The sequence below is a fragment of the Hirundo rustica genome, unplaced genomic scaffold (genome assembly GCF_015227805.2).
Source record: "Hirundo rustica isolate bHirRus1 unplaced genomic scaffold, bHirRus1.pri.v3 scaffold_486_arrow_ctg1, whole genome shotgun sequence".
Taxonomy (NCBI): domain Eukaryota; kingdom Metazoa; phylum Chordata; class Aves; order Passeriformes; family Hirundinidae; genus Hirundo; species Hirundo rustica.
Window position 1 is genome coordinate 1,581 of NW_026690531.1, and position 17,530 is coordinate 19,110.

At 37.7% G+C, this 17,530-nt stretch overlaps 1 long non-coding RNA gene across 1 annotated transcript; it reads left to right on the forward strand.

Moving 5' to 3' along the window:
• Window positions 1-4,746: 4,746 nt before the first annotated feature.
• Window positions 4,747-10,812, forward strand: LOC120748070 (uncharacterized). The gene is made up of 3 exons (XR_005699290.2): window positions 4,747-5,177; window positions 5,268-5,320; window positions 9,351-10,812. It is a non-coding gene; the product is annotated as an uncharacterized LOC120748070 (long non-coding RNA).
• Window positions 10,813-17,530: the final 6,718 nt, after the last annotated feature.

Here is a 17,530-nt window from a genome sequence, read left to right on the forward strand (position 1 = left end):
GCTAAAATGTCACAGATTAGATAAAATGTCTGAGGTAAAGCTTAGGAAAAAAATATAGAGAAATGTAAGAGAAAAGACAGAGAGAAAAATATGTCTTACAGAAAAAAGGATATGATGAAAAATATGGATCAGAAAGAAGGCAGGGGAATTTGACATATTTTTCATTTACCAAGTAATATTTTCCAGTGGTTCTTTGGAAGAGGTAATTCTTTGTCACACCATTCCCTCTTGTCCCTTTAATATTTATGTATTCCCCAGGCTACCATGGCCAGCTATGTCAAGGAACAAAGGGACTGGGAGACCTAAGAAAATCTCAACATAGAAAACAAAGAATACAAATTCGAGAAGAAGTGACGTGGTCCACATTCTTACCTCTGTAGGATCATCTTTCAGTCTCATCTGGGTATCAGTGCTTGCACACACAGGCACACCACATATGTCCTTTGAACTGCTTCTCAGCAAATATTGCTTAAACAACAAATTGTGCCAACATATCATATCAGTAACTCTACTAGTGCCAGACAGGAAGAGTGAAGGATCAAGACGGAAGGGTATTATCAACACCTACATTTGATTGCCTATAAACCAAACAGGTAAAACCTAACAGTGCTGGCATACTTTATACCCCGCAAGGTGTAACTTGTTGGTAATCATGACTAGAGTGTGTTAGAATGGGGTGGATTCTTAATGGTACTTTTTTGTATCCTTTTAAAAATATGATTTGAAGACTCGGGAAGAATGCAAAGCAAATGACAGGGGTAGCATTTAGCATTGCTGTGGACAAGGCACCCTCAGGTAGCTGATGCATGCCTACTCATATTGCTCTGCCAGAGTAACTCCCTAACTTGGAAAGAAATAGAGTAAAGCTTCTTCTTGCTTGCACTGGAATGAATTGAATATACTTTAGTAAAAATCCGTGCAGTTCTACTGGTGCAAGCCTATGGTGTAAGTGATGTGAGAATCAAGCTCTCTTTCACCAGCCATTGCAAAGGGATAATTTATAATTTGGGCTGTTCAGCTGCTGCCACAATGTTTGAGCCTGGGATCAAAGGTGCTTAGGAATTAGTGCATCTTGTGCTACACACAGAGGTGAGAAGAGGGCTTGGCTGGGGTTTGTATTCCTGTTAAAATCAGGGAGTGAGTGGGCATTTCTCACAGATTCTAGCGTGGTGCAAGTGGAGGACAGCTCTGAGCCTAGAGGGGTTGTCCAGGATGCTAGGCACTGTTTCTCCATCCCCTGATTAGGCAGGCCACATGGAACACTATGAAAGCCAAGATTTTTATTATTTACTTAGTGAAAAGTTGTAGCAATACTTTGTGATAGTCGTATTAGCTGAGAACATGATCTTTGTTGTCTTGTCTGAACTCCTCTTTCTGAACTCCTCTTACCTGCTTACTATTACTTGTCCCCAGAGACAGCTTTTCAGTTCTGTTTCCTGGATCTGGGTTTCACTGTTTCGGTAAATTCTTTTGAATGCTTGCAGAAGATTGTATCTTCATCAACTAACAGGAGAAATAAATAAAAGAGTGAGAAGCTTGCTTTGCTGGGCAATTAAACTCTGAATTTTTGCAGTCCAGTTCTGGAAATAGGTCTAGGGTTTTTTTGTGCATTGATCTAAATACAATTTTAATTCCACTGGGTGTCTAAATGGGGAAAGAATGACTAGGGGATGTGACATCATACTTAGCAGTAGGACACAGCCATTCATTTGGAACATCATGAGCTGTGCTAAAAGGAAGAACTTGTTTTTAAATAAATTGTGCTTTAGGTATTCCTGAGTTTTGGCAGGAGAATGAGGGACACCCAAGTGAGATCACTGCAAGTTTCCCCTGCCTCCCGTGGTTTGGAATTCACTCACCAGCAATAGAAACCCAGTCTTGATCATGGCAGCACTACATTTAAGTAACTGCTTGGCCACCCATTGTAAAAATCATGTCCTACACTTTCTGCTGGTTTCATTCCCACATATTTCGACCCACACAACTGAAAAGAATTATCTGTTTCTAACAAAGGCCCAGACATTCAGCAAAACAGAAACTCTCATTTAATCAGGTATATTTTTAATCTTACTACATTTTTATTCTCTAAAATTGTTCTCTGTTCAGCACCAGTGTTATTATTTGACTGTAGAAATAGCAGGGCTTTGTTTGCAAATGTTTGTATCTTGAATGTTTGTGTCTCAGACGTATTCAGGGATTGACTTTGCCTGTTTTTCTTTCAAAATTTGGGAGATTAGCATTAAGCTTTGGCAAAGATTTATGCTGCTACCAAAGACCTTTGGACAAACCAGGACTTTAAAAAATGAACCTGATGCTAATGACATTTATAGGCCAAATTCAACTCTGTCATAAATCACAAAAAAGTTTGCATGCAGTGTTAATCAGAGACAGAATGATGAGGCATATATGCTTACAACAGGTAACTTGTCTAAGGCTGGCCTTGAATCTGTAAAAAGAGGGTAGCTCAAGCTGGTGTGTGCATGCGTGGTATGTGAGTGTATGCATATCAGGGAAAGTAAAGCTTTATCCCGCACTGGCTGTAGGAAAAAGCCTTAATCTGGATTTATTTGTATTTCATTCCCAGAGTGACGTAAGAGAGTCTTAGGCCAATCTCTACTGCACAAGGGAGTCAGGTGCAGAGATATGTGTGCTGAGAGCCAGAGAGCTCAGAAAGCACGTCGGCTCTGTGTCAGGGGCAGTGGCACCATCACGGGGAGCCCCTTGGCTCCAGTACTTCAGAGCTTGGCTGCTTGGCCCCAGGCTGTGGGGAGGGGCTCCAGCATCACCCACACACCAGCCCTTCTACCACCTGCCTCCACACAGTCATCATGTCTTCCTTTTGCCACCAGTGCTCCAGAGTTTGAACTCCTTGACCAGTTTCAGTTTTTCACTTCCAAGCTCTAATTGTAGCATTTGGGTGCTCTGTTGCTTTTTTCCCCTCCTGATTTGTTGTAACCCTCCTAACTCATCTGTGCTAGAAGACTGACCTACCACCTTCTATCTACCCCAGATACCTGATGTTTTCCAGGGCTTCACTGTTCCTACCCATGCAGTATTGGTGTGTGGAAGGAACCATTCCCATTTTGTGACTCCAGCCTTGACTTACAAAGCAGAACAGGGATATGTTCAATGTCTCCTGATAAAAAACCCTTCAGACTGTCTGAGGCAGTGAAATTCTTACTTCTTTAATTAAAAAAAAAAAAAAAAAAAATTCTCTGTCCACAGTAGAGCTTTTCAATTTCTGCCCTAGCAATGATTAAGACAGACACCACATGAACATTTGAACTGTGGGCAAACTGCAGAACCTGTTAAGGCCAACAGATGTGTTAAAACTCTTTTCTCCTGGTGAAATGAAGGGCACAATTAAGTGTCTTGTACGAAATAGCTGCAGACAATAGAAGCCACAGCTGTAGGTATAAAAACCTGAGCAAAAGACTTTTTGAGGAAGATTGAGTGAGCCTGTAATAGGATGTAAAATGAAGCTGCTGTTGTAATGGAAAGTTCTTGTCCATCCCTTCTTCAAGCCTTTTATTCCCACCCTTGCACCTCTCCTCTTCTCTGTGCTGACCTGCCTGTTACTGTAATGCACTGACAGCTAAAACAGGGAACAGCATGGTTAAAAATCATCTAGTGAAAAAATACCTTACATTTATGACATTAGTTCAGTTGCACAAAATCACTGAATAGCCACCACTGTGAGGACATAGCTAGCAAGATCCCTGGCCCTAGTCTAAAATCCAAGGGAATAAGTAGTCTTTTGGTATACCACTTGCAGGTGGGAGAATGAGAGGAGTATGACTCTGGGTAGAAGCAAGGGAAGGACATTTTCAGATGCAGGCTTGCCTAAGAAAGCATACAGGTGAGGAAATGAAACAGCTTTATTCTTCTGCGCTGTGTGATGCACTGACGCCTCACACTGATCTATGAACTTGATTGCAGCAATAAAATGTTTGTTTCATAGAATACATTTCCTCAGCCACCACAAACTATTTTATAAGAACTTGATATAACTGTTCATGTCCTAGCATTCAAGCTAGGCTACATATTTTTAAAACACACAATCTCTCAATATGCGTTCCCAGAGAGGCTGTCCTCAAAGCTAGTATCAGAGTAGAGACCTTTATATGACCCCAGTGACATCTGCCTTTGTATGACTCGAGAAGTGGCCTGAGACTCAGAATAGAAATGCCTCCAGGACTCTGCTTCCTTCTTCATACAGTGCTTAACATAAGATTTATTCTGTTTCAGTGTAAATTTAAGTATAAATTTCTTAATGCTAATATACAAAAGTATACTGAATAGTAAATATGCACACTTTGACAAATATCAGTTACATATAGGTATATCAGGACACTTTTCTTAATCTTTCCAGAATAAATAAAATTCTATCCTGCCATATAGATCATTTAATGAGATAAAAGAAGTGTTACTATGAAATCATTAGGGTGATGCTCTTTTCTAAGGAACTATAGTCAAGATCATCTGCCTATTCTTATTTTAAATCATACCCTACCCTGGGTTGTTTTCCATGAGAATTCTGGAAGATATTTTTCCCCTTAATAAAATAAATTAATATTTATTTACCATAATGAATTTTAAAGTAACTTTCAATTTAGAGTTTTAGCTTCTGATAACAATTTCTTATGCAAAGCAGCTGTTATTTTAGGTATTGCTTCTTGCTTGGTCAAGGAAGAGTGTAATGGGCTTTGGCTGGCTATCTATACCAACTCTAGAATGTTTGATTTTTTTATTTTAGCACACTGCAGTTCAGTTAATTTATAATATTTAAGATATCGACACCAAAATCCATTTCATAAAATGAATTTTATGTGTTATTTATGGGGAAGACATTTAAGGATTTCAGTAATTCTTAAAAACATTTATATATTTTCTTCTGACTTTTTGTTTTACACTATATTTTATAGGCCTTCATTTGTATTTGGTGTAGGTTTTGAACTTCAGATTTATGTCTCAACACCTCGCAACAAATTCTGTAAATATTCTGTGGGGGCTTGGTCCTGAAACATAAACACTTCTTCTTATTGAGGCACTGAAGAAAAACAGACCCCCTCATTTATTATGTGATATCCAGGAGGCTAAGGAGATTTTGATCTCTTTTTTTTTTTTTTTCAGGAACATCTTCTTCAGTAAGAATAATGAAATGTCATCATGCTAAGGTGAATCATAATAAATGTTATGTCTTGGTTGACACTGAAAAATAAATCAAAGAAAGTTGTGAGAAATATTGGTGACTTTTTTTTCCACAGAGATTTGGACCAGCTCTATAAATTAAACAGTACGCGATGACAGCTTTGAGGCGGTAAGTAAACCATTCAGTAGATAATCTCCATAGTAACAAAAAAAGTTTAACCATCTCAAACCAAAATAGCACATCTGGACCTGGCTGTGTCATATGGCAATAGGGAACATTTTATTGCTGTCAAAAGTCACGGCACACAAGAAAACTGCACAGCTTATTCTTTGTTAGTAGAAGTGAGTGAAGTACAAGTGACGTGTTTGGAAAGGATTCTGGTCCTATAAGACATTATATATTTGCTCACCTTTATGCTGTGTAAGGATCCTGTTGTGATCCATGTGCTGTTTACAAGTTAGCAATAAAAAAGAACTCTCCTTTAATGAGTATGGAGTCCAGTCCTAAAAATTCTTGCTCGTGAGAGTAATCCTACATCATTAACAGAATGCATTTGAGTAATAACTGATTCACTGCATTCTTAATTAGCAGTATTTGATTTTAATTGCACTAAACTTCAAAGCTGAAAACCTATTTTACAAGACAAATTCTTTAGTGCTAAAGATGGAATAATTTAATTGGTGTGGGTGCAGAAACTCACAGATAAAAACTGAACTACTGAAGGGAATGCAAAATTTTCTTCAGTAAGGACAAAATTGTGTGTGACATCCCTGAGAACAAATTGGAGCAGGGGCTCCAATTTTCATCTTGTTCAAGCTGCATAAACTTTGGGTCAAGCCTTGTTAAACTAGTGCATAGCTGATGGTAGAAGGCATCTACAGGGTGGCTTTTAGGAGTTGTGTGGGGTTCAGTTGCTCTCTTATCAAAACTCTCACTTTTGGCTTCAACATGGGGTATACATTTTCCCATTTCTAAGCCTGCAAGTAATCAGGGAAGGGAACTAGTATAACTTTCATTCTGTCTTGTTGGTGAAATTGCCATTTCATCAGGTGAAATGGCATGGGGGGTATGCAGCAATTTGTATGTATGGACTATAGCACAAATTTTGTCTCTGAGCTAAACTCTTCCAGTGTTTGTGCTTCCTGAGGCTTTTCCTGGGCTGGAGTGTTTATGTATCTCATTTTGCTCAGGCCCAGGCCTTTTCTCAAAAGCACATTTGGAGTCTCCAAAGCAATGAAAAACTGAGTCACTAATCAGCTCTCTGGGACTCTCTGAGAGCTCTGCATCCAGTCTTGACCTCCTGAAGGCAGTCAGCTCTGACAGACTTCCCTATGCTTTCAGCTCATCCTCATCCACACCTCAACACAGGAGAGCTAAAAAGGGCCAACATGGGTTCCAGAAGTAGGAATAGAGAGATTTCTAGATTTATGCCAATAGTGGTCATGTACAGCAATTTTCACTCATTTCTGGTACAGCCTCCTTCCACATGGTGCCACAGCATGGTTTATGTTTCTGTCTTTCGTTCTAACCTATTCTTCCTAAGTTCTACCAGTTCACTTTGGCTCTGGGACAGGTCCCTGGACTGACCTAGCACCAGGAAGTCCTATGGATGGGGCTGTCCCTGTGTGAAAGAATTCATCTCCCTCTTGCTTAAAAAGGACAGAATCTGCCCATACCAGCAAAGCCTCCCTGTGTAGTAAGCTTTAAATACGATTCAGACCTCTCTAAAGAAGAGTTTAGTTTGAAGGGAGAGTCCTGTCTGTTTCCACTGCATGTACCAAAAATACTCCCTAATCCTGACCTAAAAAGATAGCTGCAGTCAAAAGCCAGGCTTTGCAAAGTCTTGGTGCAACAATGTACATGATAACAAATGATTTGATATAAATCCTTCCAAGACAAAAAAGATGTGCAGTGTAGGGGCAGGTTTATAAAGCTGGGTGACGAAGCAAAGTCAGTACCTCTAAACTAAATGGAACAATACTAGTTTTGTATCACAAGAAGCCTCCTAAGCAACCTTTCCACAGCTCATTGAAAGCATGTACTTCACCATCTTACCTTTTATGTTCCTTTGTGAAATAATTTGGTAGAGATATTTTGTGTGAGATTCTCATCTGCACATGTTTCTCTTTTAAAGTAAATGTTTCTATCATCTATGCCCTCTCCCTTTGGCTGTGGGAGCATGCTGGGCATTGTTTTAGGCTGGAGGGTATCTGGATAATTATTGCATTGCACAACGCCATCCTTTAGAACTTAAGGTTTCCAGTGCTTTAGAAGCTCTGAGACCCCAACTCAGACTTTAACAATGTGTTGCTAAAAAGGGGTTAAATGTTGTTTATACATTGCATTTCTGGACAAAGCAAATTTCACTTGCACCTGCCAATGATCAACCTATAAATATACACTGCTAGAAGATCAACAGCAGTGGGCCAGTGAATTAGATTAATACCATGAGTCACTATAATCACTGAAGGTTAGTGTTTTCCCAGCTCTCATACTCCACTAGGTATAAACTCTTTTCTTAAAAAAAATACTAAAAATAAATAAATCCTCTTTGCAAAGTTAAAAAAAAGAAAAAGAAAAAGAAAAAAGAAAAAAAAAAAAGGCATATTCAAAGCACAAAATAAATTCCTCCCAGAGTCTATTACAGTTATCTGCTAGGTTTCCTGCCTTTCAGATGTTAATTATGATTTAATCATAATTTGTGGTCAATTTTTAAGTATAAAAGCATCTCACATGACTGGTTGCCGATTCTGAAGTCTAAAGGCCTTGCTTCATATTGCTGTAGTAGAACAGAAAATATAATCAAAGTCTGACCTTCAACTTTAATCCTATAAACAGAGAATTTGCTTACTTTACCTTGGAAACGGATGTGATTCATCACAGTAGCCCATAAATAACATGTCAAACTGTTAGACCGATCAATGAAAATAAGTTATTGAAAAATAATGTGATTGTAAAATCTCTATGTAAACTAGCTTAGTGTTATTTTAAAATGAGGAGGGCTTTCAGATTGAGGTAAATATTTTTTTTAAGGAGAATAGTTACTATGTAATAAATGCAGTAAACATTAAACATATTTGCCCTATGCAAGATATTCTTTTTCACGAAAAGTACCTTAATGTAAATAAGCATTAAAGCTCCAGAGGAAGAATTGGGCTCCACTTAGATCAAGACTGCAAATGGCAGGTTACCTAAACTGTCTGTTGCTTGTCACCATGCCTGAAACAAAAACAGAGAGTGAACTCTTGTCCACATGGGAGCCCACAGGAATGGTTCAGTCATGAAGAACCTGCATTTGAGACCTCAAAGCTGAAAGCAGAAGCTCTGGGATGTGAACTGGATTAATTAAGTCTCCCCTATATATTTATATGTATTCACTCAGAAGTCTGACAACAGCAATTTAAACAGGAAGCTGCTGTTTCATGGCTTATGTTTCCAACATGAATAACCAGAAAATGAAATATTTCATAAAAAGTATATTTTGGATGCAAAAATTCTGATTTAAAGCTCTTTGATGTAGTGACATAACCCATATTTAAACAATATGACTATAGGGGGATATTGAACTGAACGGAATATCAAAATGAATAACCTAAATTTGCTGCATATGTATTACCAAGTTTTACTGTCCATGTAACCAGAAAGTTATTTTACTAAACAGAATGTTCAAGCTGATTAGCCTGCTGTGTCAGAATCAGACCTTGTCTGGCATTTAGATCTACCAGCTGAAGTTTGTTTGCACTCCTTGTGTCAGTAATACTGGAGATAGGCAGGTTATTGTGATGCCAAAATATCAATAACATTTTTCATCCTACTTTATTTCAAAGCATTTGTTTGTACATGATGGAGTCTTTCAATATAAATAATTAATGTATGACTAGATTGCCTCAGTTTTCAATGAGAGTGGGAGGTGATGGAGTTATATCTGCTGACAGGTGTGATGTACCTCCCTTTTTATCTTTCATTGATGCCATAAAAATTATTGAAAAATTCTCTTTTTATCTTAGAAAGGAATCACTTTGCTGAACTTATACTGTAAATATGTAAAGAAAGAATATAACATAAATGATGATTTTGTGAATAATTTTCTGTCAGAGAAATTCTTCAGGGTGTGGGGATTTTTTGTTTTGTTTTGTTTTGTTTTGTTTTTCACAATTGTGACTTTGTGTTTTAATTTGTTAATACAAATGGAATATAGCTGCAGCCAAAAGGATTCTGGATTTTCCTGATGACAGCTGGAACCCTCTCCTGGCCTTTCTCCTTGTCATTTACAGTTTATTTATTTACTTGAACCTCAGACCTGGTGGGAGGAAATGAGGAATCCCACGTGGACTCAGCAAATCTTTGCCAATAGGCAAGTCCAAGAACTGTTCCCTGGAAACTCTGCTCCCCGTGAAACGCCACCTTCCTCACCTCTCACAGTGCCTCACTCCGTATATAGCCTCTGCCTGTCTTGGGGCACAGCTGTGGCTCCGCCAGTGTGACAAGGGGGACCCCCAGCGCGGGAGAGGTCAGGGGTCTGTGGTGTCCCAATGAGCACAGGGTGCTGTTCTCAGAGACCTCTTGTCCTGTCGCAGTAGCAATGCCAAGAGGACACCAGGACACCTCTGCTTGTGTACTCAGTATTACCAGGGTGCAGAAGAGCCGCTGCTGAGGTACAAGCACTCAGGACCCTGAAGAGCTCAACTGTAGTGACTTTTAGCTCATGCTGAAAACTAAGGATGGCACAAGGACATAGCAGAGGAGCAGAGGGAGAGCAGAGGAACTGGGTGTCGCACATCTCTCTGAAGCAGATACATTTCCGTCCAAGCCCAGCTTTCCCTTGTAGATGGAGAGGCTCCTGTGGGCTGTGACCCACTCCAGATGCAGAGGGATGTTGCTGTGGCCCTGCGCTGTGGCATCTCCCCCAGACAGCTTCCCCACAGCCAGGGTAGCCCAGGGAAAATAGGAGCTTGATTTCCATCAAACCCCATAAAGGGAATGTAGTGAAAGACTGTTTTGAAAAGGTTGGAATAATGATAATGAAGGAATTTTTGAACTCTTTATGTATAACTTCCTCAAATGTGCAAGTCAGAAGGAAAGAAAGCACAAAGATGCCTTCCTGATGATTTAACAAATGGTGTTGCCACTCTCATCTGCCTGGAATCTACACTTCCAGCTTTCATGTCTTGGTTCTAAAAAGAACTTAGTACTGCAGTCAGCATTTGCAGACATACTTCGATATATTGTAATTGAAAGAACCTCTTAAAGAGTGATTTCCATAGGCAACAAATCTTACTTTCTATTTCCTTTTTATGGACTACTATTTTAGACAACTGAGTGTTAAAATCCATCTGTATGCTAACGAAAATTTTTAATGGCATCCCTTTTATAACACTGCTTAAAGCAAACAGCACATAATTCTCTGTGTTCTGCTTTAATATTGTTTTTGATTTTACAGATTTTTTTTTTGTTTTGAAGATTTATTTGGGGAAAGAGAGACTTTTGATCTGACTAGTGTAGTATCAATCCTTCAGTCAATGCCGGGCAGATTTAAGCAAATAAATTCCACTTAAAGTAGAGTGAAAATTTAAATTGCTCAGCCTGGGAACAGAGGAGAGACTTCCTTAAAATATTTTAATTTCCCAAAGAATTTTTGTGTGTGTGTGTGTGTGTGTGTGTGTGTGTGTGTGTGTGTGTGGTTGTTGCTGTTGTTGTTGTTATTGTTGTTTTTTAGGAAAGAATAGTGAACTCCAAACATCTTTACTTTTTTGTTTTGTTTTGTTTTTGTGGTTACTATTCTTGTTTGATTAAAAGAAACATCTGTTTTAAGATGGAGTAGCAGTATCGTGTCATTACTGCTTTCTCTTGCATCTTTATCCTCTCACCCAAACATGTGTTATGGGTCAGAAAACTTTTTTGTCATTTATACTGATAATGCAACTAATTCACCCATGCACGATGCGCTGGTCTCACAACACATGCCAGTTTGTCTCACACATTACTCATCATGTTGTGGAAAAAGAGCCTGAAATATCAGAAAGAAATTTGAAGAACGTATGACTGTGGCTGAGCCAAGAGAAGTGGTACTGGGGTTTATAGATGCAGTTAATACTACTGTGAGCAATGCTATTGCTGGCAATCCTGACAGTTTAAAAAAAAAAAAAAGTCACTTACCGAGTTCCTTTTGCTGGGTTGAGCAACTCACTAAAAATAAATCATCCGTTCCTTTCTACTGCCAAGAAATAGAGGAGAAATATAAGCGTTGTAGTTAACAGAAAGGCTGACCTTAGAGATTCTGTTGCCCCAGAGCTGACGAGATTATAGGGAAGGGAGAGTTTATAGCAGAGATTTTAGAAACAAATGCTTTAGGATTTCATTCCACATTTGGGGAAAAAAAAACACTGAAAAACATTCAGTCCTTTGGGACATTTTTCACTACTTGTTTATCTTCCTCCATCAAGATTCAGCACTCATAAAATCTCATGCTGTGTTTGTATTGCTTTGTTGCAAGCTCTTGTTATATGGCAGCAAAACTGCAAATAATTCATATTGGAGTAAGGTTGCTACTTGGCTATCTAATTTTTCATAAAGGGCAGCAAAAAATAGATATACCGCTTATAGGGAAGTAGGCAAGATCACTGTTCATACTGTCTCTAAAAGAAAAAAACAATTAATTACTTGTTTATAAAATTTAATTATTATGAATTGTATTTGTGTTATTTTTCATGCACATTCTGAATGGGAAATACAAAACTGCCAAACAACTATTCTTTCATCAGAAGGTTGACAAAGACACAATACTTTAAAGGGCATGCTAAAAAAACTTCATGTATTTCTACCCCAAAAGTAAATTTCTACCATTTTTGTATGTATGATCCAGCTGTGAGATACCACTGAGTAGATTCTATATAATTAAGTTTGGGGTTTTTTTCCAGAAAGGAGTTAATGAAATTATTTGCATTTTAAATTAGAACTAAATTTGTCTGAGAATTCACAATCAAGTTGGTATTTAACAGATTTCTCTGACCTATCCTAATGTCTGCTAAAGGAAAACACCTAGTTTATTTATATAGATGAATTTAAAGTGTGCATAAGATACTCCATAAGTTTTAAAACTCCTCCAGAGGTTCAGCATGACAAGGCATCATAACACATATTCACATCATACTCTTTGGTGGAAAAAAGGTCAAACAGCCCACAGAATTTAACAATACATTACAGTCATCTTAAAATTCCTCAATCTTCATCCACGTTTTTTTCTTGTTTCAAGCCTTCATTAGTGCTACTGTTTTCTGGAAAGTCTGGATTCTTTTAGATGAAGCAGCAGTATTGGCCTTCAGTAATTTGTTTGATGGAAAATAATTCTAAAGAATATGAGAGGTAATAAATAAAACTGAACTTTCATTCCCTTTTTCAGCTTTGCTGTGATGTATTTTTTGGAATAGATTTACATTTATGACTAAGGATAGTGTCATCAATAATTTATCCTTCAGCAAAATGCATTATGTTATAAATTTAATCACATACCAGATCAAACTATTCTAATTTTAGGACTGTGTCATACCCCACCCCCCTTACAGAGAGAGATGCCGTATTTGTCTGTGAGAAGTGCCTTAGTACTCACCCTTAAAGTTTTAAGCTATTTCAACAAGCCACTCTTCAGATAAAATACTAAAATAATTTTTTGGGTGTTTTAAAACATTTTGAAGTTTGTTCCTCTGTTTGTGTTTTAATTGAAAAATACAGATATCAGTAACTTATGAGTTCTGTATCTCAGAATTTTCATTTATTTAAGGTGAACATAAAGATATACCCTCTAAAACTTTGAAATTATCTCAACTGATGGGAAAAATTGGCTTGAAATTAAAATAAACAAGATATTTCAAATAGAAAGAATGAGATAACTGAACAATTAAAAGGAAATAATTTTCATTATCCATTAATTTTTTTTAAAAGTCTATCTGGTAGAGTTGACACTATAATTTGTGAATGTCAACTTTTAATCTTATTTAATATACTATTAAATATAAAATTGAATATAAATAAATATACTATTTATCTAATAATTTAATTTATTTTATTTTATTAATTTTGCATTTGAAAATATTTTAATGCCATTTAATTTTTTTAATGAAAAAATAATAATTAGTTCCCTTTTCTCTGTCTGGTAGCAAAGGACTTCTGTCAATATTTTTGTGTTTCTAGAGTTTTAAGCATCAGTGATGACAGGAGATAAATATGTCCCTTTCAATTAATTCTTTTATTGTTTCTCCACTTTTAGAAAGACAGAATACACTGATGGCAATATAGAAAAAAATTAATATAGGCCATTTTATCTATAAGTGAATTTTATGGAACAACATTTTAATTTGATGTTTTAGTTAAAGAAATACCACACTATTCCTTCTGCAGAGTCTCTCTTGCAGATCCCTGAATTCTTTAGCAATTAAAACAATCAACAAAACAATTGCACATTAAAAATAAGTCATTAGTTTTTTTCTTAGATGCTGTGATAGAATTACATCTATGGCAAATTCCACTTTCATACTGCTTTTTGTCATGCCAGGTGAGAGGAATTTTTGAATGATTTATTTTGCATAAACTCCAGTAAGCCTTGCAGTAATTATCTATAGGGAAATCTTTGTTCACTCATTTTAGAAAATGTAAAACTTCTTCCTCTGCAGTAGAAAACTTGTCTTGTTTATAGACTGCTATCATGGGAGTTTTTGTCACTACCATGATGTACTTGGAACTGCAGCTTAATGATGCTGGTATCATGATCATTGCTTGGCAGCTGTATTTCCCAGATCTGTGTCCTTTGTAATCCATTATCAAACTGAAGACAATCAACAATTACACTGCTTACTGTGGTGGCTTCAAAAACTTGACTGATCGATTTTGTTGTTTCCTTACGTATCTTATAAATTAATAAATAAAGGACATTTCCTCTGAGTTAGAGCAAGCTATTTTCCAAGAAGATCCTTTTTGTGGTCAGTGATTATAGTGTATTCAAAGCAAGAATGTGTCAGTCTTCCTTGTAAATGTTTGGTGCTACTGTAATATAAAAAGAATTTTTGTATTACCGTAATATAAAACAGAATTTAATACTATGTGTTTTCTATTTTCAGCGAGGTTTATCTTGAAACAGTTATCAGATATGGTCAGCTTCTACTGATACTGTTTATGCATTGTTAGTGATCTCTTAGTTGCATTATATTTTTGACAAGGTTTTTGACATTGCAATCCTAAATATTTTACCACTAAAATGTTAAATTTTTTGTAGCCATATAGAACTCCGACACTAGTATACAAACCCACAAAAGCCAGAGAGGAGAAATGAACTGTCAACAGAGAGATCAAAAATGTGCCTGAACTTGGATGTGAAAGAGAAACTTCTGATATTTTATGAGCTATGGGCCTCTCAGGGTTTTTTTTGAGATTCAGGTGGTTTTAGAGTCTTTTTGCCTTCTGCAAAGCTCTGAGCTAAATGCAAGAAAGAGACGGAGTCTTCAGGTTCTGATTTTTTAAGGTTGTACGCTTCGTTTATTGTTTCTTATTTTACAAATTTCTTAGTGCCTAATAAAGGTCTGTGCAGCTGCTCGGGCATCTGGTGACTCCTCGACTCCTCCCGGACTGGGCTTTCGTTATCTTTTACACTAATTGCTATGTATTCTTTATTTATCATTATTTGCCAATACCTATCACTTATACTAAAAAGGTCATCTCTGCTTTGACCCAATCTCTTTTAAACCACCGTCATGGCAGAAAATGGAGTGAGGGAAGAAGAAAGAGCTTATTTAGAAAGAACCAAAGATAATATTCAACTTTTGGTCTTCTGTTTTGATGGATGTCTTCTCCTTCTCTTCAACGTCTGTTGAACATAGATATTAAATCTTTTAAAATTCCATTGATCAGAGGAAATGTCCTTTAGGAGAGAAGCAATTGTAGTACTCTAAATTCCAGAAATTTTGTAGCTTGTGAGAGATCTGATCTACTCATTCAAGGTATGACCTTGAGTGCTTTTCTGAACTGTGGGATCAAGATCTACATCATGTTCTGATTGTTGGGGGTGCATACGTCCTCAAGTTCAATGTCTCTTAGAAAAGAGCTACCAACTGAGTTTTCTTGTTAAATTTCAATCGACACAGGTAGCAGTTGTTTGTTACTTGATTGTGACTGGCTTCCAGGGCAACTTGTGGTAGTTTTCAACACTCAAATAAAATTTTTAATTTTTATCACTGAAATTTCAATTTATTCAAGTTGTTAAATAATTTTGAAAAATTTCCTATACATTTCTTTCTGATTCTGAGAAAAATACTCTAAAAAATTTAATGAATTCTCTTCTTGCCTTGAAGTGGAAAGCCAATAGCAATACATTATACATTTAAAAAGCATTTCATTAAAGTTAGCATCAGAATATACTGCTAGATATAGATCATTTAATTGTTATGTATTAAGCATAAGATATGTCTAACATTCTTTTCAAGCTTTCATATTCTTGAAATTTATTTTGTCAATCGTCAGCTGCTGTGACATCACAAGATGAATTCAAAGCAAAGATTACTTTAGTATTTAAAATGCTTGGAGTGTACCAATTATTCAGGCTGCTAAGTGAAAGTAAAAATGTCAGCTTAGCTCTCTATAATCCCATAATGTTTAAAGGTTCATGAATTACACATAGACCAGAGAGAAAGAGAGAATTTAGTTTGGGTAAAAGACATTTTGTCTGCAAAATGTGCTGAAACCAGATCCTTTAAAATATTCTAGTGATTAATCAGAGTGATTTAAACCACTTGATTACTTAAGTCCTTTTGTTTGAATTTACTTTCAGCATAAAGCTTTCCTATATTTATTGTGAACTGTAAGTAAACAGCATGTGTCTAATGCTTTATAGATATTCATCTGTAAAACGTAAGGATACAAGTCTTGTATTTTTTGCTATTTGAACCAAGCCAAGAAATACAGGCACCAAAAATATGTGACTGAGTCTCAAAATCTATTCTGTTTGTTTTTAAATCCTGTGTCATCGTACCACTTCTGAATATCTTAGCTAATACTGAGGTACTTCAGAAGTAAGGTTGTGTTTCCTCTCCTGGTACTAGGTAATGGAAGTCTTGAGACTAGACTGAGTCCAGGAAACAGAAAAATATTACAAAAATCTGATAAAGAACTAGCAGGCCAAGTGGTACATTCATAGAATTGCAGAATCATTTAGATTGGAAAAGACATTTAAAATAATCTAATCCAATTTTTGACCTAACACTGCCAAGTTCAACACTAAACCATGTCCCAAAGTGCTATATCTACATATCTTTTAAATTCCTCTAGGGATGGTGACTCAACCACTCCTTTGGGCAGCCTGTTAAAATTTCCAAGAAGAAATTTCTTATAACATCCAGTATGAATCTCCTCTGGCAAAACTTATTTTCTGAGAGAAGAGTCTGAAGCCCCACCTTATTGCAATCTCTTTTCAGCTAGTTCTGGAGAACTAAAACTTTACATTCCCACCTCTCTTACTACTCACAGCACTGGTGCTCCAGACCCTTCCCCAGCTCCGCTGCCCTTCTCTGCACTCACTCCACACCTCAGTGTCTTTCTTGCACTGAGGGCCCAGACCTGGACACAGCGCTCGAGGTGTGGCCTCACCAGTGCCCGGCACAGGGGGACAATCCCTGCCCTGCTCCTGCTGGCCACACCATTGCTGATCCAGGCCAGGATGCCATTGCCCTTCTTGGCCCCTGGGCACACCCTGGCTCACGTTCAGCTGCTGGCACCAGCACCCCCAGGTCCTTTCCAGCCACTCTGTCCCAGCCTGTGGCACTGCCTGGGGCTGCTGTGACCCAAGGGCAGGACCCGGCCCTGGGCCGTGTTGAACCTCACACCATCGGCCTCAGCCCGTGGATCCAGCCTGGGCAGATCCCTCTGCAGAGCCTGCCTGCCCTCCAGCAGACCAACACTCCCACCCAATTTAGTGTCACCAGCAAACTGACTGGGAGTGCCCTTGATCCCCTCATCCAGCTCGTCAATAAAGATGTTAAACATGACTGTACCCATACTGACCCCTGCCAAACACCACTTGTAGTCACCAACTTGATTTATCTTCATTCAGCACTTTCTGGGCCTAGCCATCCATCCAGTTTTTAACCAAATGAAAAGAGCACTTGTCCATGAGCAGGCACTTTCTCCAGGAAAATGCTGTGGAAAAATTGTTAGAGGCTTGACAAATGTCCTGGCATACAATATTCACAGCCTTTTCCTCATGCATTCGGTGGGCAGCCTGTCATAGAGTGAGATTATGTTAGCCAAGCAGGACTTGCCTTTCATAAACTCATCTGGCTAGGCCTGATCCTCTGGATGGGTTGCTTGTGTCATGTGATGGCACTCAAGATGACCTCT